The sequence below is a fragment of the Aethalodelphis obliquidens genome, unplaced genomic scaffold (genome assembly GCF_003676395.1).
Source record: "Aethalodelphis obliquidens isolate GAN/ISIS:26980383/991018 unplaced genomic scaffold, ASM367639v1 scaffold4, whole genome shotgun sequence".
Classification (NCBI taxonomy): Eukaryota; Metazoa; Chordata; class Mammalia; order Artiodactyla; family Delphinidae; genus Aethalodelphis; species Aethalodelphis obliquidens.
The window spans coordinates 74,008,868-74,032,665 of NW_020837948.1; the positions used below are offsets into that span (position 1 = coordinate 74,008,868).

At 41.9% G+C, this 23,798-nt stretch overlaps 1 pseudogene; it reads right to left on the bottom strand.

Annotated features, from left to right (window-relative positions):
- Positions 1-19,665: 19,665 nt before the first annotated feature.
- Positions 19,666-23,563, bottom strand: LOC113617531 (E3 ubiquitin-protein ligase RNFT1-like; annotated as a pseudogene).
- Between the last annotated feature and the right edge of the window lie 235 nt (positions 23,564-23,798).

Genomic DNA, 23,798 nt, shown 5'->3' on the forward strand with positions numbered 1-23,798 from the left:
AATGCCCTACTCATAAGATAATGGATTAAGTATGATATGCTCATATGATAGGATATAGCAGTATAGAGTCAATTTCATCTTTATATTTATCAAAACGCATACATCTCAAAGACTTGTAGTAAAGCAAGTTGCAGATACCACTTATTTCATTTTTAACACAGGGATACATATGTTTAGTAAAAGTATAAAAACATGAGCTAAATAAGTACATACAGTTATATGTGATCAATGACAGTGTTAGAAACTGGGAAGCATTGGTAGAGTAGATGGAGAAGAAAACAAAGATGATTTCATTTTAAGTTTTCTTTTCAAAAACTATGCCAAATAGAAATTCCAAAATGTGAACAGTTCTTAATTCTGGGTGATAGACACATAGTTGTTTGTATTATAATTCTATGCATATTTCTTAATTATTTTAAACAATTTAAAAATGCTTTATATTGGGGGAGTTTTATGTTTAAACAATAGAAAACATTTAATAGTTACTCTGACAGTAGTACAGAGGATAAATTAGAACAGGCAGGAAATAGAGGTAAAGAGATAGGTTGGAGGCTACTAAAAATAATGTATAGATCAGATGTTTGAAGCTCTGACCTAAGAGGGTGACCATGATAATAGAGAGAAAAAGGTGATTGTGAACAACATTAAAAAGGTAGAATCTATTGGACCTGGCAACTGAGTCATGGGACAGGGAGTGGGAGGGAGAAGCAGGGCTCAAGGGTGATACCAAGTTTCTTACTTCAGGAGCCGGTTGGATAGTGGTTGTGTAGTCACAGGCAACTACTGATATGCTTCTGTCACTATAGATCAGTTTACATTTTCTAGAACTGTATATAAATGACATGCACTATATACTCTTTTCATCTGGCTTTTTTCTCTCACATAATTATTTTGATATCCATCCCTATTGTACATATATAGAGTTCATTCTTTTTTATGGCTTTGTAGAATGTTAGATTTTATTGATTGCCAATCTCCCTAGACTGTTCCTTCCTTGCTGAGCCTCTCCCTGGCATATCACGCAAGATGTATTCCCCCCTCACCTGCCCACTGCCCTCCCACATCAAAATCTGCAGCTGCTTTCCTTCCCCAAATCCTTTTGTCACCAATTGATGGGTGATGATAAGATTAGAGGAATTTCCTGGTGGATTGCAAAATGTTACATTAACAAAATATTAAATGAGCTATACTCTCAAGGGGGTTAGATGAGGTAATCTTCAAAGTCCCATCGTCAAAAAATCTCTGATTTGCTGCATTTCTGTTTCGTTCACAGTTCCACAAATGAACTATCATTTCTAATATGGATTTGCTAAAGACATAAAGATCGCCAGTACAAGTGAGGTAAGACTAACTAAATGAACACCCCAGTTACCATGTTGGAGTTGCCTCCAAGTTTATCCCTCAGTTGGCCTGTGCAGATAATAAACAAACAAACAAATAAATATCAATGGCCTAAGTTCTACATAATTAGCATTTTGCCCTTCCCAGAGCTACCATATGGATCAAATTCAGCTGGTATCCTGAGGACACCAGTGCCGCCTTAGAAAAGTAATTAGTCTGGCATACCAACATCTGGGAAGTCTGCAGAAGCCAGATTCCAGGAAACAGGCACTTTGACAGAGTTACAAGCATGGATGCCCAAGGGAAGGAGAGGCCCTGAAAGAGTTGTTTTAAGTAGCTGCTTAATGATTGAGCAGATTGAGCACTGTGAATGCTTTCACTTGGCAGGGAGAAATTACACTACCTAGAGACGTCTGGGTGGCATTTAAAGTTGACAGACAGTAATGAGTACCGGTTTAAAAAGAAGGATTTTAGTGTGCTCACAACTGCTAAGAGACATCTCCATTCTATGTTTATATATTTACACCTGTACTAAGAAAGGAAAAAAAGAACAAAGAGGAAGGAAGGGAGGGAGGGTGGGAGGAAGGCAGAGTTTCTACCTTGGTAGCCTGTCTCCAAAGACTCCTATATCGTTTTATAAACTAACAATAGTTGATCTCCTACTACGTGCATGCCAGGCTTTGTGCCACGTGCTCTACGTACGTTAGGTCATTTAACCTTCACAACAGCTATGAGGCAGATAGCATTCTCTCCCCTTCTTAATTTGCTAAAACGAGGGAAGTCCCAGGTAAACAGGTACAAATTGGTTATCCTACCAAGCATGCAAAAATTGTGAGAAACCTTTCCCTCCTCATTTACAGAGCTTCTCCAGGTTAAGTGAAGGGACATCATAGTGTGTAAAGAGACCAGGCTCTGAAAGAACTGCGTCCTTGTTTCCACCACTAGAAGACCTTGAGCAAGTCACATGACCTCTCTGGGCTTCATTTACTTCCTTCCTGAAATGATGAGGGTAGACTGTGTAAATAGTCCTCCATCCTCACTGCACACTAGTATCACCCAAGGAACAATGAAGAGATGCCAGGGCCCAAACCCCACCCCTGACCAATTCCCGACCAATTGAATCTCAGAATATCTAGGGCTGGGATAAAGTATCTGGCTTTACTGCAGGGAATAAAGCATTTATGTCCCTACATCCTAGAGCTAACAATTCAGTGCGAGAAGCAAAAGGCAAAGAAATACATAGCAGTATGGTAAGTGTTATTAAGGGAAAGAATAGTGTTATGGGAGAGAATATTAAGGAAAACATGATTTTAAATGGGGGGGTGGGTGATCTGGAAAGACCATTCCATGTGTTGGAAACCAGAAGTGGGAGTTGGCCGGGCAAAGTGCAGAGGAAAGAGCTTTCTAGTCAAAGGGAACATATCTTACTTGGTTAGGTATATATCAAACTTGGTCATTTCCATATACGTCTGTATATATATTCATATATGCACACATATGAATAACTTGTTTGAAGACCCAGATCCAGGAAACAGAAGTGCAAAGGAGAGTACAGAGTGATGGGGAGAGCAGTACTAGGTTGGCTTGGTGAGGTCTCAGAGCCAGAACATGTCATGTTGAGGATTTTAGATTTTTATCTTTGGTACAATAGCAATAGCAAAGCAGTGACAGGTTTAGGCAGGAGAGTGACACATTCAGATTTGTCTTTTAGAAGATTACTGTGTTTACGTGTGGAAAAAGGTTTGGCTGGGGCTCAAGGAAAAAGAGGAAAACGGCTACAAAGTTGTGATAACCTGAGTGAAGCTTTTGTTCCTGATGATGCCAAGTTTTAGAAGAATTCTGGGTACCTGTGGAGACTAAATAAAGAACGTAAGAACAGGAGACAAGAAGTTTGACAGAATGCAAGTGACATAACTCATTAAAAATCAGGAAATTGCTTCGTACCGAATTTAGATGAGTGCCTTTGGCTTAATCCGTGCTATTTTCTTCTGCCTGGGTTTATTTTGCCCCGCAAAAACACACTGAATTATCCTGCCCCCATTCCTATTCTCTCGCCCATTGTGCCTCTTTTTCCTTGTCATTGTTTATGTCTATGCCAAAGCTTAGGGTGGCATTCAACCTTGGCGTTCCCATTTTCAGCCTTGCAAGGGTTCCCATTGTGCACCAGAGCATGGTTGGAGGAAGACTCTAATTGTGCAGAGTTTGGCCAGGCACTGATTTTTTAGCTTTTTCTCCCCTGGTTGAGTTGCTGGTCCACTGGCTTTAGTCCATTTCCTAATGGAGAGGTGTCAGCTTCACAAAAGCATCACCTCAATTGGCACTAATTACCACCTTTCAGAACCATCATCACTCAAAAGCTCAGGACTGAAAGGTCAGCAGGAAAATGAACTTCCACTCACACCTTCTGGGGTGGTCTTTGGCTTCTGACCATGCAGAGGACAAGGGCTAATGGGGAACAGACCTTTCTGCCTTCCTGCTCTTAGACCATATGTTTCTTGAGAAATCAGCCTTGGGACACCAATCCTCTGCTCATGAGATGACTGAATTCGTGGCAGAGCTCAGTCTTGTCAAGCTTCAGTCCCTGTCCCAGTTTCCCAATGATTCCTTGTCTCTCCACCCCCAGGCTTCACTCCCAACCTCCAGAGGGTTCCAGCTGCATACGGTCCTGGTAGAGGAGGTAGCAGTAGCATGTCCACGGCCCTCCCAATGTGTTCGTGGCACCCACATTCTCCTCCAGGCAATGGTTTAGATGGTACCCAAAGGTAAGAAGTGAAAATAGCTTTTCAGTATAGGAAGTACATTCACTCGTGTTCTTTCCCTTTGATCCTCACGACGCCTTGGTGAGGGGCACAAGGCAGGCATTGTTATTAGCTCCATTTTACAGATGAAGAGATAAAGGCCAGAGAGGCTGGTGACTTGCACAAGGTCCCATAGCCATTTAGTGGCAGAGCTAGGTCCCCAAACTAAATTACTGCAGAGCGCAGGGGTGTGTGATCAAATAAGGTCATGTGTGCCAAATCATTTTGAAAACTGAAAAGTACTATAACGATGCTCAGTACAGTATTAGTTTCCTAAGGCTACAGTAACAAATTACCACAAAACAAGTGGCTAAAAACAACAAGCTTATTCTCTCACAGTTCTGAAGGCCAGCAGTCTAAAATCCAGCAGGTCTGCTCTCGCTCCGAAGAGCTTTAGCGGGGAGTCTGTTTTTTAGCTCTTTCTGCTTCTGGTGTTGTCACCATTTCTTTACTTGAGGCCACATCAGTCCAATCTCTGCCTCCGTGACCATGTTGCCTCTTCCTCTTCCGTCTCCTCTTCTGTCTGTCTCAAACCTCCCTCTGCCTTTCTCTCAAACCTCCCTCTGCCTTTCTCTTAGAAGGATACTGGGTTTAGAGTCTACCTGTTTAATCCAGGATGATCTCCTCATCTCAAGATCCTTAATGTAATTATACCTGCAAAGACCCTTTTCCCAAATAAGGGAACCTCCAACGTTCAAGGATTAGGAGATGGACATATCTACAGTATTTCAGGCCTTTACCGGTGCAGCTGTGGTTGTGGCAGAGCCCAGGCACTGTCCAGTGGTCCACAAAGTCTGTTTCTTCTAGCTCTAGCAGTCAAGTTGAGGCAATATAGCCTAGAAGTTAAGAGCCAGTCTGCCTAAGGTTCAGTTCCTAGTTCTGCCACTTGATGACTGTGTGACATTGAACAACTCCCTTAACCTCTCTGGGTCTTAATTTCTTCCCCTGTAACATGAAGATAACAAAACCCTCTCTCATAAGGCTGTCGCAAGGCTAAAATGATTTAATTACGTGTAGAGTTAGACCAGCATCTATACTACAAAAATGTTAACTATAATTATTCCTTGGCTGGCACCGTGACTACTGCTAAATTCTCTCACCTCACTTGTTTATCATTAAATAATGATTTAAATAAATGGAGAATGGACTTTCCTTTCTGGAGGTGCACTCCTGAATCATTCACTAATTCTAAGCATCTCCAAGTATGTTTTCTATAAAGGAATGTTCTAAATTGTAGGAAAAACAAAACTAGAAGCAGTGAGAAGGAACCATTGTTTAAAATCTTCTATTAGCTTCTCATTTGATCCCGAAGGTTCTGAAATCTTTTTTTTTTGGCTGAATTAGGTCTTCATTGCTGCATGTGGGCTTTCTCTAGCTGCGGCGAGCGGGGGCTACTCTTCGTTGTGGTGCACGGGCTTCTCACTGCGGTGGCTTCTCTTGTTGCAGAGCACGGGCTCTAGACACGCAGGCTCAGTAGTTGTGGCTTGAGGGCTCTAGAGCGCAGGCTCAGTAGTTTTGGCGCACGGGCTTAGTTGCTCTGCAGCATGTAGGATCTTAGTTCCCAGACCAGGGATCGAACCCGTGTCCTGTGCATTGGCAGGCAGATTCTTAACCACTGCGCCACCAGGGAGGTCCCCTGAAATCTTTTGAGCTCATTATTCACTCTAAATTTTCAGTTTGTTTTACAAGTATTTGGAAGGCTGACATACTTAAAATATTAAGTAAAAAAATTTTAGTAGAATGCCGTGGGTTTTAGAAGGGACTAGGTGTTTGAGCAAATGTTACAAATTAGGATCAAATCGCTTGTGCCTCTTCAACCCAAAGAAATAATATTAGTTTGCCTGGGCTAGGTCTAAGTAATATTATGTTTCTTATGGGGGTTTATTTACATTAAACTCTGTGTTTTCCCTAGATTTTGTCCTATTTTCCTAGCTTTAGTCTCAGCCAGAGGCACAGTGTCGGAAGAGAAGTAAACAATGATGATTTTTGCTCCTGAAATTAGGTTTATTAAGACAGGTATTAAATTTGCCAGTCTCACTAGTGTATCAAAGAAAATGATGGAAAAACATCATAACTGTTATCAAAATAAATGTTGACAGAGAGTAAACAAGCTGGAAAGAACCTTGCATATCAATTTATACAATTCCTGTAACTTTATTTTTTATAACTTTTTTTATTGTAAAAGTGAAATATATTCATCAAAGACTTTGGAAATGATGGAAAACTGCCCCAGAAAACTAAATAAGATAATTAATAATAGTCTTGCTATTCAAAGATAACTACTGTTAACATTTTATTTTCTGCCAATATAAAATGCAGTTTTCTTTCTATGATTGGAACTATGCCTCTGAAGTTACACATGCCTCCTCTCTCTAGAAAGACAGTACTTGCCTTTTTTATTATGACCAGGTGATCACTTTTATTATAAAATACTGAGATGGATCAAAGGGTCTCCGTCTCCTTTGAGTCTTATCTCATTACAATGCTAAGCAATACCCAGCTATTATCCACCCTATTTCTGTCCTCTGCCCAAAGATGGGACTGTTCAGCTGTCCTCCCAGATCTGTGGGTGACACGTGGATTGTCTTCTACCAGCAGCTGAGCAAAAATACTAGAAAGCAGTCATAGATAATTTCTTTTTCTAGACCCGTTGAAAACATCTTTATAATAATAATTAAAATTCATCGAGGTCTTACAATTCTAAATACTTTGAATCTAGTAACTCATTTGATCCTTACAGTAATCCGATGAAGCCATCTGCCCTCAATAGGTGGCAAAATCGGTGAGCCCACAGCCTGGCTCTGTAGTCTGTGCCTTTAACCACCGTAGAAGAACTCCTATAGAGACGCTGACAGCATGATGGCAATACTGAAGCTGCAGAACATTCTAGTGCTACAGACAAACTGGAGGAGGTTCCAAACCAAAAATTTGAGAGTGAGTTAGAAACTCAGGTTTTTTTTCAAGTGTGAGATAAAAACCATACTTAGAGAAAATGAGTTGATTACTTTGAGAAGTACTTAATTTTGTTTTAAAATTAGTATCATCCATTGAAATGACATTTATAATATTTAGGCATATCTTTTTTCATATTTTTTGATTGAAAAAAGAGCAGTCAATTAGAAAAGCAGGTACTGATTTTGCCTCGGCTAATTCCCCCGAGGGAAGGCCATAGCCCACTCCACAGGCCACAGCCTATTAGGGAGAGTCAAGTGGTGGGAACACCATCGACTTTAGATTCAAAATCCTGCTCCATCATTTGCTAGGTGCACCTTGTTCGTCTTGAATTCTCTACGTAGGGAAATGGAATAAAATCTCCTTTGCTGTGGTTTTCTGAGGATTAAATAAGACAATGTAGGTAAAGTGCCTGGCAACACAAGTCAGTTAAGAAATGGTAACTTTTATGGTCTGTTCCTCCTCATGACAGTTTATTGAGTTCAAAACATAGTACCCAAAGGGGAAAGAACTTCCTCACACCTTCCAGTCTTGGCAACGAAAAACCTATCATGGTGGATATGGTAAGAGCAGGGTGACTACAGAGGGTAGAGGGAAGTAGTCCATCCCGCTTCCCAACAGGATGGCCCTACTTGCCTAGGCAGGGAGCAGCAGCTGGGCCGGGAGGCTGGGAGCTGGCTGGCCTTCTGAGTCCAATTGGGATCGGATAAAAGGAGAGCACAGAAGGGAAGAGACTCTCTCCCAAATGCCAAGCTAATCAGCTCCTTTTAAAACCTCTGAATCTTCCCAGGCTCACCCTGAGTCTCCAGTCTACACCCCCATGTGCCTTGGGCTTGCAGATGAAGATAGACAATTGGAAATACGATTCAGCTACGTTATGTTACAGATTAGAGGTCTGGTACAAAAAGGCTGCAGGGTGGTTAAGGATATAATAATTGCAACCCTCCCAGGATCCTGCCTTTGACATCTCTCGTCTGAAGAGCCCAAACAGCCTTGCCAGTGTTAATGGACTGCTCACCCTTGTGCCCAACATCGCTAAGAAAAGGAAAAGGAGCAAAAGGAACAGAGAGGCTGTTCCAGGGCCCAGCCGGTGAACAGCAGTTACTGGGCTCTGAGGAGCCCTGTCAGCCATGGAAGGGCACACAGAGTTCAAGCCTCCAAGTTGCTTGTGGGGCAAAAATCAATCTAAGAGCTAAATGGCAGAAGCCAAGTTACGGCGAAGTCGTTAGGCTTCCCCTGAGAATTGAGTTATGATTGTAGCAGAGTAAGTGAACTTGAATATTTTTTTAAGACTATTAAAAAGTTCTGCTTGAACTTTTCTGAGAGGGGCGGGTGCAAACTTGCCTGAGATCCCCGGGGGTCTGTGAAGCAAGGGACTAAAGCTCCAATACCTCTTCCGTGAGATTCAGTTATTGAAATCTGTTGAGGTGAACTAAGGGTCAGTGGGTGACCACAGCCAGGACCCAGGGACAAGGAAGGCAAGGAAGCCCCTAAACAAAACAAATACTTTGAGGGAAGGAGGAGACAGGAGGGAGAGCTCCACCCCGCCACGCGACCCCCGCCTCCACCGGCAGCCAGCTGGTTAAAGGGAGCAGCAGAGAAACGCGTCCTCTAGGGGGCAGTCTGGAGCCTCGGGATGTGACAGTGTGAGCGCGTCTAAGACGGCATCCCTGCGGGTCAGGCCCGTGTTGGTGTGTAACCGTCCCCGACTCAAGAGTAGCGCCAAAGGGTGAGGAGTGAGCGTCCTTTTTTTCCTCCTGAAGCACTGCTGCGGCCCGAAGGGGGATCTGCACTGAGTCTTGGCGGACAGGAAGCGGAGCGCAGCGGCACCACCTGTGGGGCGCTGGGCTGTGCCAGAAGGGAACCTCTGCAGAGGTGTTGTCTGGAGCTGCGTTCGGCATCCATATATGCCTGGCAGCTGAGGAAGTGTTAGGCCCCCGGCTGGATCTGCTAAGAGAGATTGGTTTTCCTGCTGATCTGAAGAGCGATGGAGCTGGAGAGTTGTATTTTCTGAGGCCAGCTGCAGGCCGGGCATTTTCTATCCCCAAACTACAAACAGTTTAAAAGTTAAACTCACTCTACGTTAAATTCCTTCAACAAAGGAGGAGACGATTGAGAGTGTCCGTGTTTCAGAGCTTAGGCTCTGTGGTTAGACACTCCTGAATTAGAATTCTTTTTCTGTCACTTAGTAATAGCTCTGTGTCCTTGAGCCAATGCCTCAGCTGGTTTCTCCATCTGTTATAATCCTCAAAAGGGGACAATAATGATACCGATGTCATAGGGTTGTTATGAGAATTAAATAAGGTAAATCATGCAATGCGTGTGGCACCTAGTCAGCCTCAATAAATGTTAGGTTAAACAAACAGACCAACAGAAACCCACATAGGCACCAAGGTTATCCCATGGGAAGAGAGCTGCATTTGGCAAGTCCCTCCAGTGGACCCAGCAAGTTGTGTGTGAGCAACGGTGAGTTGATGGTGCTGAGAAATAATGAGCCATTTGGTGAGAAAAAGGCCAGCGAATTTGGGACAGGCCCAGAATATTCAGAAGGACTTGGATGATGAGTGGATTTAGACAAAAATCAAAGCATCCTGATTCCAAAAGGACTATGCCATTTTTGGAGTCATTTTTGACTCTCACTGAAGAGTTTCAGTTTTGTACAAGGACGTTCTCTATTTTAGTTTTTCCTCCACTTATTTCTCCCTTCCCCCGAAACTCCTTGGAGGATTGCTCCTTTGCATCTTTTGATCTAAATTCTCATTGGAAAATAATAACGTTGCTACTGTTCACTTGGTGTTTCGGTCCAATATGCTCCACTTCAGACACGGGAATGCCTTCCTGTGAAACATTTCACAGAGGTGAAGGACAGGCAACGCCTCTCAGGATGGTGGTGGAAGAGACATAAAACTTCATACGTCAGGAATCTTCTTGACAGGGCTTACTAGGCCTGAGTCCAAGATGAAGCTGAGAAAAATGAAAAGGGATTTGGCTGACAAAGCAGATGACAGGCAGGGAGAGCCAGTGAAAGGGAATTGGCCAATGGCAAAAGGGGAATTGGCAGGGCTTTGTGAACCCCTTCTGGAAAACCATAAACCTCGGATTGTCCGTCTGGCGCATCAGTCCTCAGAGGCACATCATTTTTGCCTGTGGAAGGTCCCTGCCAGGAAGCTGCACCTCAGGGGGCGCCTTTGGAAGAGTGGGTCGTGTCTGGATTGGTGCCCAACACTAAGTGGACGGGGATGAGAAGAAACTGCTCACAATGAGATCTCTGAGGGCTGGGAGATGGGGAGCCCCTCCAGTGGCTGACACTTGTGAGTCAGAGCGATGGGAAAAGAAGTTGAGACACAGAGGAAGAGGACGGGACGCTGGGGAGGGAGGAGGTGGGAAGCAGCTGTTTCTTCAGTGGGAGACTGTCGGGGCCTGCCTGAGACGGGTCCCCAGTTGCAATGACTAATCTAACCTTTTGCAACTCGAGTCTGCCTTCTTCCAGGTGAATAATCCACTCATCTGGGTCTCCCAAATGAGCACTTACCTTGTGAAAAATCTCTCTCAGGAGTAAAATCTGTGTTTGCCTGCGTGATCCCGATGTGGGTTGAGCTGACACCTGGGAGCTGGGCTGATCCTCATTCCGTGGGAGAGCAGGGCCTTCACTTCAGAGCCCTCCGGATTTTTCCAGAGTGTCCTCTTCCTCTTGTCTTAGCGTTGTACCTTTTGGTTCCAGGCCATCCAGAACCCCACTTCAGGCCTTCTCCCGTGGCCTCCCACTCAATTCTTCCCCTCCTGAGAGCTTCCTGGTTTATGACCCAATTTCCAACATCTCCCCTACCCAGAATAGCTTGATATATGCTTCCTTTCCTTAGAGAATTGGCAGGGAAAAGCTCATGCTAAGGTGTTAATAACCAGTAATAATTGTGATAAACTCTATCAGAGCATAATGCCCTAGCCTAGTGCGCGGAAAATTATAATAATGTACCCATACACTGAGGTAAATAAAAGTGAGAGACAATGGGCCACAGAGGGCTTGGCCAGAGCTCCACCCACGCCTCCCCTACCATCCCCTCCCTTAAGGGCTGAAGGAATTGATATCTCCCAACTTCTGTAACCCTTTGTTCACATCAGTTGGGAAGCTGTCTTAACCCAATGGTTTTTCAGATGTCCTTCAATAAGCCCTAGCAGTTTGCAGATGTGTCTCAGCGGGAGTGAGGGGCTGATCCAATGGGTCACCTACTTCAGCAACAGTATCTGTGCTTTTATCTGTTTTATTCGGCCTCTGAATAAAATTTTATCAAAAGGGAGAATGTTGGCAGCATAAAGGAGTTAGAAAATCACTATCTTAAAACCAACAAATAAAATCTTTAATGGTAGAAGCTCAGTCAACCATGACAGGACAGTGAGGGAGATATTCTGAGGACAGAGGGGTTTTCTGGGGCCCTTCCTCCATGTCATGCAGGCAATATAGTCTACTCCGTACAGACCTCCACACAAACCTGCACATAATCTGTGCATATCTTGCCCCTCTGGCTTTAGGGGTTTTGTTTCTTTAAAAAAGTCTGATGCTTGAAAAAATTATCCTAATACCAGGTAGATTAACGCCAGAGCCTGCTACTGTCTCAGCTCACTGAAACCAAAAACACAATCGCTGTTCTTGCCTTTGCTACCTTTTGTATTGCACCTTGATTTATTTCTGCCATTTTTCGGAAGCCATGAAACTAGGAGATCAAAGCTGCTGAAGAAAGCATAGCAAAAGGAAGTGCTGTAGGTTGACTGACCTATTTCATAAGATTGAGGCGTTGGTTTATTTACTATTATTATTATATTATTTTGTTGTTACTATTGTATGTATTTCCATACCCACCTTGTTCCAAAAAGGACTCAAAATGGGAAAGATCCATTGATTTGTGTTCTACAGAAGAGATTTAATCTCAAAGTTTAGGTTACTTGGTGTTTGATGAGTGACATAATTTTAAAACTACCAAGGTTTCATGTGAAATTATTTTAAGATTTCACTTGCCTGATTTTAATTTTAAACCTTATATTAAAATAAAGTATCAATGAGAGTTACAGTTGTGTGTGTGTGTTTGCATGCATGCACCTGTATGTGTTTTTTTTCATTTATATTCCACATTGTTCTATAAAGGGCTTGAGGCACCTTACAAAGAATTTGAGCCAGCAAAAACTATAGTTTTAAATTTTAGGGAGAATGCCTTAAAAAAAAACTGATAAATTTTTACCTTTCAACCAGGATTCACCAGTAACATTATTCTGTTAATCGATAGAATTTTGATAACACACTTGAAATATGCTTCTTCACCTTCAGAGGCTTATTTACTAGAGTTTTTCATTGCTTTTCAGCAGCAGCAGAGGAAAGTGGAGATGCAGAATTGAATCAAAGAACAGACTCATTTCTGTCACCCTTGCCTCAAATTCTCTTTCTAAGGTTCTGAAATCTCTAAATACAGCTATATGGTTTATTCTAGATACTTCTGGGCCAGTGGGATTCTAGTCCTCAAAATAAAAAGTTTTAGAGACAGCCCAATCAAGCTTTACTTCTTATAATATAAATCAGTCTCCAGCAAAGAGAGCCTGTCCTTACGTGGGACTCAGCATCTCCTGAGGCACGACTCACAAAGCAGAAAGTCAGCCAGTCAAGACTGTTTCTCTTGCTTCCAACCCTGTCTTACTCTTTGTTGCCTTTTCACTGTTCCCATGTGTTATATTGTCTGTGTGACCCTTATTTTAAAAGACCTCAATATAAACGTTGTGATGTAGTTGTATATACAAAGTTACTCTATCCTCTAAGAGCAGTTAGCTAGCATTTAGAATGCTGTGTTTGGGGATCTACCTTCCAAAGGTGGTTAACCAACAGATGAAGAACCCTCGCCAGAATCAAAATCTTCTAAGATGGTCACTTAGTATCTTATTTTTTTTTAAAGATTTATTTATTTATTTTTGGCTGCGTCGGATCTTACTGGCGGCATGTGGGATCTTCGTTGAGGCATGCGGGATCTTTACTTTGCGGCGCGTGGGCTTTTCATTGCGGCACAAGGGCTTCTCTCTAGTTGTGGTGTGTGGGTTGTTTTTGCTTCTCTAGTTGTGGCGCGTGGAGTCCAGAGCGCATGGGCTCTGTAGTTTGTGGCACGCAGGCTCTCTAGTTGAGGCGCATGAGCTAAGTGGTTGTGGCCCTTGGACTTAGTTGCCCCGCGGCATATGGGATCTTAGTTCCCTGACCAGGGACTGAACCTGCATCTCCTGCATTGTAAGGCGGATTCGTTACCACTGGACCACCAGGGAAGTCCCAGTATCTTATTTATTTATTGAAGTATAGTTGATTTGCAATATTGTATTAATTTTATCTGTACAGCAAAGTGATTCAGTTATACATATATACACATTCTTCTTTTATATTCTTTTCCATTATGGTTTACCACAGGATATTGAATATAATTCCCTGTGCTATACCATAGGACCTTGTTGTTTATCCATTCTATACATAATAGTTTGCATCTGCTAACCCCAAACTCCCAGTCCATCCATCCCCCACCCCCCACCCCTTGGCAATGTCAAGTCTCTTCTCTATCTCACATGCCATGCCATGTGAGTCTGTTTCTGTTTTGTAGTTAATTTCATTTGTGTCATATTTTAGATTCCATGTAAGTGATATCATATGGTATTTTTCTTTCTCTTTCTGACTTACTTCACTTAGTATGATAATCTCTAAGTCCATCCATGTTGCTGCATATGGCGTTATTTCATTCTTTTTTATGGCTGAGTAATATTCCATTGTATGTATGTACCACATCTTTTTTTTTCATTGGGGTATAGTTGCTTTACAATGTTGTGTTAGTTTCTGTTGTACAGTGAAGTGAATCAGCTATATGTATACATATATCCCCTCTTTTTTGGATTTCCTTCCTATTTAGGTCACCACAGAGCATTAAATAGAGTTCCCTGTGCTATACAGCAGGTTCTCATTAGTTATCTGTTTTATACATATTAGTGTGTATATGTCAATCCCAATCTCCAATTCATCCCACTCCCCTTTTCCCCACCTTGGTGTCCATACGTTTGTTCCCTACGTCTGTGTCTCTATTTCTGCCTTGCAAACAGGTTCATCTATACCATTTTTCTAGATTCCACATGTATGCATTAATATATGATATTCATTTTTCTCTTTCTGACTTATTTCACATGAGATGTGAATGTACATCTCTACAAATGACCTCATTTCATTCCTTTTTATGGCTGAGTAATATTCTATTGTATATATGTACCACATCTTCTTTATCCTTTCATCTGTTGATGGACATTTAGGTTGTTTCCATGTCTTGGCTATTATGAATAGTGCTGCCATGAACATAGGGGTGCATGTATCTTTTTGAATTATAGTTTTGTCTGGATATATACCCAGGAGTGGGATTTCTGGATCATATTGCAACTCTATTTTTAGTTTTTTGAGGAACTTCCATACTGTTTTCCATGGTGGCTGTACCAACTTACATTCCTACCAATGGTGTAGGAGGGCTCCCTTTTCTCCACATTGTTGTTTGTAGACATTTCAATGATGACCATTCTGACTAATGTGAGGTGCTACCTCACTGTAGTTGTGATTTGCATTTCTCTAATAATTAGTGATGTTGAGCATCTTTTCATATGCCTGTTGGCCATTTGTATGTCTTTTTTGGAGAAATGTCTATTTAGGTCTTCTGCCCATTTTTTGATTGGGTTATTTTTTTGTTGTATGAGCTCTTTGTATATTTTGGAAATTAATCCCTTGTCAGTCACATCGTTTGCAAATATTTTCTCTCATTCCATAGGTTGTCTTTTCATTTTGTTTATAGTTTCCTTTGCTGGGTCACTTAGTATCTTACATAAAATTAGCTAAATCTATACCAGGAAGGTTATTGATTAGCATAGGGGATGTTTAAAATAGTTTTTAATTGGTGAAATGAGCAGTATTCAAATAGGTGGCTGGTTAGTAGTGTCATACCAGAATGACTGCCCTTTCCTGAATGAAGTATTAGCACCTGGCAAGCCCAGCTTGCTGAATACAGATAGTTCAAGCTTGCCGTCTAGACCTCTGAATTGGTTCTGCATTCCTCCCCATCAGGAGACACGCTATGCCTGACCCAGCACAAAGTTGGCCACACCTGCCATCAGAATATGCTTGCCCTGAATTCAGTTAAGCCTTTTCTGGGAAATGCTGAACAGAGGGTCCAAGGGTAAAGAGTGGGACCTCCCCAGCTACAGAGCAGGCTTAAGACTATCTTTGACCCTTAATGTGACTAAATATCTAGGTGTTGTCAGGATATTTTCTAAAACTAAGTTTCATTGTAGTATGCCTTCTGGTAGCACGGTTGTGGGGAAAGGAACATACAGGCTCCCCCATCGCCCCCACTTCTAATGGTTGGAGGCTATTGACATTTACCAGATAAACTTCGTATTTACCAAAAGGTCAAATTGGCTTCAGTGGATTGCCATGCCATGCAAATTTCAAATCCATGCTTCAAAGTCCAGAGAGGACTCACTTGCAAACATAGAGAGTTCATTTAGACAAAGATGTTTAGTTTATGGTTTTGTTTCTTTCCCTTGGAATTTTGGGTCTCTGATCGCCTTCTGTAAATATCCCTCACTCAATTGATAGAACTGTTTGGTGGGTCTTACACTTGTCTCTGAACACCCTTTTACTGTGATTTCTAGGATATTTTCTAAACCCTTTTAAATTCTGGGACCCTGAGAGTTGCCTGCTTAAGCAGTAGCTGTGCTCCTTTTCTGTGCCATTTCCTTATAAGACATTGAATTCGAAACAGGTTGCAGTAGAAATCTAGAGCCACTGAGGAAAGAGTGTAAGCTGGGTAGAATGTTCCCCCACTGTGCTGGCTGTGATGGGAAGCTCTGCCCAGGGTTCAGGGAGAGGCCCACTGGGGACCCCAGGCTTCATCCCTGCAAGATTTCTTTTGAGATTTCAGGCCTGTCAAGTTCATCTTCAAAGAATGCAGTGCTATTCTGATATTTTATTATTATTTGAATGAGAGTCAACCACTGACTAATTGTGTCTGGGACACGTCAGGCCAAAGCCTGCCTGGGGGCAAGAGGTTGGAAAGATGATGGGGACCATGAGGGGGAATTGGAAATTGAGAGACCTCTTGGGAAGCATCAGGGTAGAAGAAGGTAACACAAAATTTGGCATCAGTAGTGGTTTTTCTCTTATTCTTCTCCCTGAACCACTTGGAACACTGGGGGCCTTGAAGGTGACCACTGGCCTAGAGTGAATGAGCATCCTCCCCAGGGCTGCAGGGCAGTGCATCAGAGAACCCCTAGGGGGCAGCACTCAGGCCCAGATCTCAGTGAGACTCTCAGCTGCAGGGCAGGCAGCTAGGGGCACCATCTCCTGCTTCTCACATAAAGATTAGTGCACATGCAAAGATAAGGAACATTTTCCAAGCAGTAATAAGGTCTTGAATACAAAAAAGCAGCAAACCAGAGCATTCCAGCAAGAAAATGAGACCAGACTGGTGTGTCCAAAGGAATACAAGCCAGGTTTCACCAAGTTTTTATTGAGAACAAACTGGATGCTTTTATGAGAATCCTAGTGTATAATAATCATAAATGGATAATAATTACGTTTAACATTTGCTCCTTATTCCATATGTGAATTCAGTCATTCTCTGTCATTTTGTCGTCTTCATGAAATCTGTTCATGAAAGTTACATAAGCATCCTGTGTTTATTACAGAGAACGACCTGGAATGGTTGTCTTCTCCCTGCTTATGGAAGTGACAGGTCTGGCGACACTAGCTGAATAGATGTCAGGGCATTTATTTCTTCATCACACCCCACATTCACCAATTTTAACTCTATTCAGAGAATTCCTCTTATGGTCCTGACCAGTGTGAAAAGTAAATGACCAGCCACTTCAAATACTGTGTGAATTTTCTTAAATAAGGAGACAAATCTTTAGACTGCCTTGGGGAAAGTTTCAGGCTGTATAATCTCTGACACAGATTGGTTCTCCTCCCTCTAACACCTGAAAGTATTCTAGAACCGAGCAATGTTTGGGCCCTCACTTTAATCGCCGACGATTCAGATGTGAACTGGTGCTCCCCCAGTCTCAGATGTCTGGGTAAATTCACCAGTTCCACATCTGTGAAAACTCCAGGCCTTGCTTTGATTTCTGCTGATTCTCAGAGTCACTGACACCCTCACGGTACCTCCTGCCTCTGGCTTCTGGGTCCAGGTGTGCTGTCTCTGCATTAGCCTCTCTCAACCCAGGAGTAATACTCAGCCCCTTGCCATTTTACACCAAAAAATTCACTCTCTAAGCGTTTCATGAGTAACATTGTACTGAAGTTTTGGGACTCATGGGTGAGAGTGCATGGGAAGGTAGGTCATGTCGCATTACTCAAGGCCTCACTAGGTCCTAGTGGCTCTCTTTCCTATTTCCCTTCATCCCTCATTATCCCTGGAAGCTCCATGATCTGCTCCCTCTGTTAGCCAAACTAACCCAGGTCCTCTTAGCTCCTACCTCTACCCTTCCACCAAAGACCCACAGAACAAAGTGTCCTCTATTTAACAAGACCCAGGCTCCTTAGAAGAAAGCTAGAAATACAAATAACAGCAAGAGCAACACCAATTCACCTGCATGTATTTACTAGTGGATTGAGATCAAGTCTGAGTCTCTGCCTCCACCGAAAGGCAGCACAATGTTTTAGAAAAGGAGCCGAATTTAGAGTCTGCTCCTTGGTGTTAGAGCCAGCAGCACCCCTCACTAGCCATGTGGAAAAGCCAGCAATCCATTTCAAGCCTCAGCTCATCATCTGACGAATGAAGATGTTACTAATGTTTCGAATCATTATGCTGATCCGAGGAAATAGTTTATGCAATGTACTCTGAAACATTAGAGCAGCGGTGCCCAGAACATTTTCAGCTTTTCCAGACTGAGGAGTGCTGCTGGCATTTAGGGATACTGGGTATCCTGCATTGTGGGGAGATTCTATATAACACAGAACTACTGCATTACCGTAGCATGCCCATGGAGAAACACTGTATCTGAGCACAGTGTGAAGGAAAAGTATGTGACCTCTGAACTTCTGCCTTTCACACAAAATGCAGATGGATTGATACATAGTGCAGATGATTCTTTAAAAAGATTTTCCTCATTCTGGGTTATTTTAGCCCAATCTCTGTTCTAAGGTGATAGTTTCTCTGGTATCCAATGATACCGCCAACGTTTTAATTACAATCTTGAGCTTCCTTCTATAAGGAGTGCTTCCACTTAAGATGTCTTTGTTTAATCTTTCAGTTTAAACTATATTATACCCTCCAGAAGACAAAAAGAAGGAGGAAAAATTATGGAATAGAAGACAGGGGAATTTCCCACATGGTGAATGTACAAAGAAGCGGGTGATGCATGCATTGATCAGCTATTGATGCCAAGTAGTTGTCTTTTTTTGTGTGTGTAATAGGGTAGTCCATAGCTATACAAAAAAGATCACGAGGGCTTCTCTGGTGGCGCAGTGGTTGAGAGTCCGCCTGCTGATGCAGGGGACACGGGTTCGTGCCCCGGTCTGGGAAGATCCCACATGCCGTGGAGCGGCTGGGCCCGTGAGCCATGGCCGCTGAGCCTGCGCATCCGGAGCCTGTGCTCCGCAACGGGAGAGGCCACAACAGTGAGAGGCCCACGTACCGCAAAAAAAAGTTCATGAACATTAAAGCTGATGGTAGGATTGTATGTATGATGTTCACAAACAAAAAGGAATTTAAATCATCTGTTCTCAAATCATCTGCTCAGCAACGGGAGAGGCCACAACAGTGAGAGGCCCGCATACTGCAAAAAAAAAAATTCAAATTTTATAAAAATTCTTAGAATTTTTCGAAGGGGAATTATAAAAGTCGAATAGGAATGATAAAGAAAATTCTACTTTCAGGTAAAGTGTGTCAGTTTTATGAAAAATATTCTTTGTTGTGAAAATAATGAAAAGAAAGAATACCTGAATTTCTCTAAAACTGCTAGTTCTAGTTATCCAGTTGCCATTTTGGTAGTATTAACAAGAAAACACATTTACAATTTAACTGCAGTCATCTGTCAAATAAGATAGTATAAATGTTGCATATGCATTAGGTTGAACATTACTTATGTATATTTTATTTATATTTATTTATTTATTTTTTTGTGGTACGCGGGCCTCTTACTGTTGTGGCCTCTCCCGTTGCTGAGCACAGGCTCCGGACGCTCAGGCTCAGCGACCATGGCTCACGGGCCCAACCACTCCATGGCATGTGGGATCTTCCCGGACCGGGGCACGAACCTGTGCCCCCTGCATCGGCAGGTGGACTCTCAACCACTGTGCCACCAGGGAAGCCCTAACATTACTTATGTATATTTTAAAATATAGGGTTCTTTCATTTAATCTTTTGTTAATTTGGACTACACACTTAAGTCTTATTATAATACTCTATAACTATTTGGAAACATTTTTCTTAACTTCTGGCCCTGAAATCCATTCTAATGCCTTTATCTATAGTCACTGTAAGCAAATGAAATTAGTATTTTTGGGCCTTAATATGAAGTTCAAAACTTAATATATTTGAAGGTGTGATGAAGTGACACCATCTTTCCATTTGTTTATATGGTCTGAAATCACAGTTCTGCACAGTGGACAGTTTTCTCTCTTCAAAAAATACATGTTGACAGATAAGAATTGGCTTTTGAAATTCAGCTTGACATATTGAACAAATACCATCCACATCTGAACATTGTCTCTTACTGGCAGCTGCTTCGTAACTTGGTAGTGTAAAAAATATTGGCAATTATTAACAAATCGAAGGAGAAAAACCATATGATCATCTCAATAGATGCAGAGAAAGCTTTTGACAAAATTCAGCACCCATTTATGATAAAAACCCTCCAGAAAGTAGGCATAGACGGAACTAACCTCAACATAATAAAGGCCATATATGACAAACCCACAGCCAACATCGTCCTCAGTGGTGAAAAACTGAAACCATTTCCACTAAGATCAGGAACAAGACAAGGTTGCCCACTCTCACCACTCTTATTCGACATAATTTTGGAAGTTTTAGCCACAGCAATCAGAGAAGAAAGAGAAACAAAAGGAATCCAAATTGGAAAAGAAGAAGTAAAGCTGTCACTGTTTGCAGATGACATGATACTATACACAGAGAATCCTGAAGATGCTACCAGAAAACCACTAGAGCTAATCAATGAATTTGGTAAAGTAGCAGGATACAAAATTAATGCACAGAATTCCCTTGCATTCCCGTACACTAATGATGAAAAATCTAAAAGTGAAATTAAGAAAACACTCCTATTTACCATTGCAACAAAAAGAATAAAATACCTAGGAATAAACCTACCTAAGGAGACAAAAGACCTGTATGCAGAAAATTATAAGACACTGATGAAAGAAATTAAAGATGATACAAATAGATGGAGAGATATACCATGTTCTTGGATTGGAAGAATCAACACTGTGAAAATGACTATACTACAAAGCAATCTACAGATTCAATGCAATCCCTGTCAAATTACCAATGACATTTTTCACAGAACTAGAACAAAAAAATCTCACAATTTGTATGGAAACACAAAAGACCCCAAATAGCCAAAGCAATCTTGAGAAAGGAAAATGGAGCTGGAAGATTCAGGCTCTCTGACTTCAGACTATACTACAAAGCTACAGTAATCAAGACAGTATGGTACTGGCACAAAAACAGAAATAGAGATCAATGGAACAGGATAGAAAGCCCAGAGATAAACCCACACACATATGGTCACCTTATCTTTGATAAAGGAGGCAAGAATATACAATGGAGAAAAGACAGCCTCTTCAATAAGTGGTGCTGGGAAAACTGGACAGCTACATGGAAAAGAACGAAATTAGAACACTCCCTAACACCATACACAAAAGTAAACTCAAAATGGATTAAAGATCTAAATGTAAGGCCAGACACTATAAAACTCTTAGAGGAAAGCATAGGCAGAACATTCTATGACATAAATCACAGCAAGATCCTTTTCAACCCACCTCCTAGAGATATGGAAGTAAAAACAAAAATAAACAAATGGGACCTAATGAAACTTCAAAGCTTTTGCACAGCAAAGGAATCCATAAACAAGACAAAAAGACAACCCTCAGAATGGGAGAAAATATTTGCAAATGAAGCAACTGACAAAGGATTAATCTCCAAAATTTACAAGCAGCTCATGCAGCTCAATATCAAAACAAAACAAACAACCCAATCCAAAAATGGGCAGTAGACCTAAATAGACATTTCTCCAAAGAAGATATACAGATGGCCAAGAAGCATGTGAAAAGCTGCTCAACATCACTAATTATTAGAGAAATGCAAATCAAAACTACAATGAGGTATCACCTCACACCAGTTAGAATGGCCATCATCAGAAAATCTACAAACAACAAATGCTGGAGAGAGTGTGGAGAAAAGGGAACCCTCTTGCACTGTTGGTGGGAATGTAAATTGATACAGCCACTATGGGGAACAGTATGGAGGGTCCTTAAAAAACTAAAAATAGAATTACCATATGATCCAGCAATCCCACTCCTGGGCATATACCCAGAGAAAACCGTAATTCAGAAAGACACAAGGGCTTCCCTGGTGGCGCAGTGGTTGAGAGTCTGCCTGCCGATGCAGGGGACGCGGGTTCGTGCCCCGGTCCGGGAAGATCCCACATGCCGCAGAGCGGCTGGGTCCGTGAGCCATGGCCACTGAGCCTGAGCTTCCGGAGCCTGTGCTCCACAATGGGAGAGGCCACAACAGTAAGAGGCCAGTGTACCACAAAAAAAAAAAAAAAAAAAAGAAAGAAAAAAAAGAAAGACACATGCACCCCATTGTTCATTGCAGCACTATTTACAATAGTTAGGTCATGGAAGCAACCTAGGTGTCCATGGACAGACGAATGGATAAGAAGATGTGGCACATATATACGATGGAATTTTAGCCATAAAAAAATGAAACTGGGTTATTTGTAGAGACGTGGATGGATCTAAAGACTGTCATACAGAGTGAAATAAGTCAGAAAGAGATAAACAAATACCTGATACTAACACATATATGTGGAACCTAGAAAAATAATACAGGTGAACCAGTTTGCAGGGCAGAAATAGAGACACAGATGTAGAGAACAAACGTATGGACACCAGGGGGGAAAATGGAGGGGTGGTGGTGGTGATGGTGTGATGAATTGAGGGATTGGGATTGACATGTATACACTGATGTGTATAAAATAGATAGCTAATAAGAACCTGCTGTATAAAATAATAAAATAAAATTCAAAAATTCAAAAAAAAAATACTGGCAAAACCCTGTCTGAAAGTTTTAGGTGTGCCAAAAATTCTGGAACTTTTAGTGTGAGGTAGAGTAAAGCCAGCAATATCCCAAGAATCCATCTAGTTACATTACCGAACTCCCCATAGCTTATAAGGTAACGAAAGCAAACTGGTATGGGAACAAAAGTTTGGTAATAGTGACATAATTCTTCTAAAATCATATGCCAGTAACCCTTGGATTTAAAAGGCATGATTTATCACAGGATATTGAATATAGTTCCCTGTGCTATACACGGAAAAGAATATTAAAAAAGAATGTCTATATGTGTATAACTGAGTCTCTTTGCTGTACAGCAGAGATGGGCACAACATTGTAAATCAACTATACTTAAATTTTAAAAATTAAAAATATAAAATAAAAGAAAAGGCATGATGAAAGAAGACACCAGTAAAATAGGCATTTTAAGCCCATGAAGAGGAATTTCAGAATGAAGTCTGTAATTCCCGCAATCGAAGTACTTCCCAGAAGCTCGAATGGGGTCTAGAGCAGGCTTTTTAAAAGTTAAGCTATAATAAAGTGACTGAGAATAAAAGGTGTAATATGAAAGAATGGAAGATCCTGCTATGAATACCAGTAACCAAGCACACTGAATCTCTGAGCACCTTTCTCTTAGAAAAACCTGATTTAAAATGCTTTTGGTTGCATGTATAAAAGTTGTAAGTAGCCCAATTCCAAGGGCAACTCCTGTTGTATGCTGTATAACAAGTTTGACACCCAGAATCAAAATAAATAGAACCCCTTGAAGTTTGCAACCCCTTGAAGAGATACCGGAATTGTGAGAAGGAGCTACTACCATGATCTCCAGACTCCGTGTCAGTATCATCAGGCTGCCTTGCTTCATGGTGGAGGTGACTCTGTAGCGACTATGTACACGTTCCTGGGTACAGCTCTGGACACCTGACCTTATATTTCTGGAACCTGGGTTTTCAGCACATTCTTTAGGTATGGAGTTCATCTGGATATGAACATCTCCAGAATCAAAACAGGAGGCTTCTCCTATCAATCTTGTTTGGACACATGGGAGGCTAAGGCATCCTCACTGCCTGCAGCTCCTGAAGGACTGTGCAGTTGGCAACCGTTGGCTTGCATGACCCTTGAATACTTTTCTGTGATCCAGATTTCTTTGTTTCAGGGCTCTGTCTCCTCTCATGACATTGAGTGGACCGAGGCCCAGGTATCGATTGCAGGAACAGCGGGAGATGCCGCCTCGAGGCCTTCAGTGAGGGCCATCACCTTCAAACCCCATGACCAACGACTCCAGCCCTGCTTGACAGCCAAAATAGTTGTCTTTCCAATGTCAGTATAACCCAGTATAAATAACTGTTGAGCTAAAGGAAGT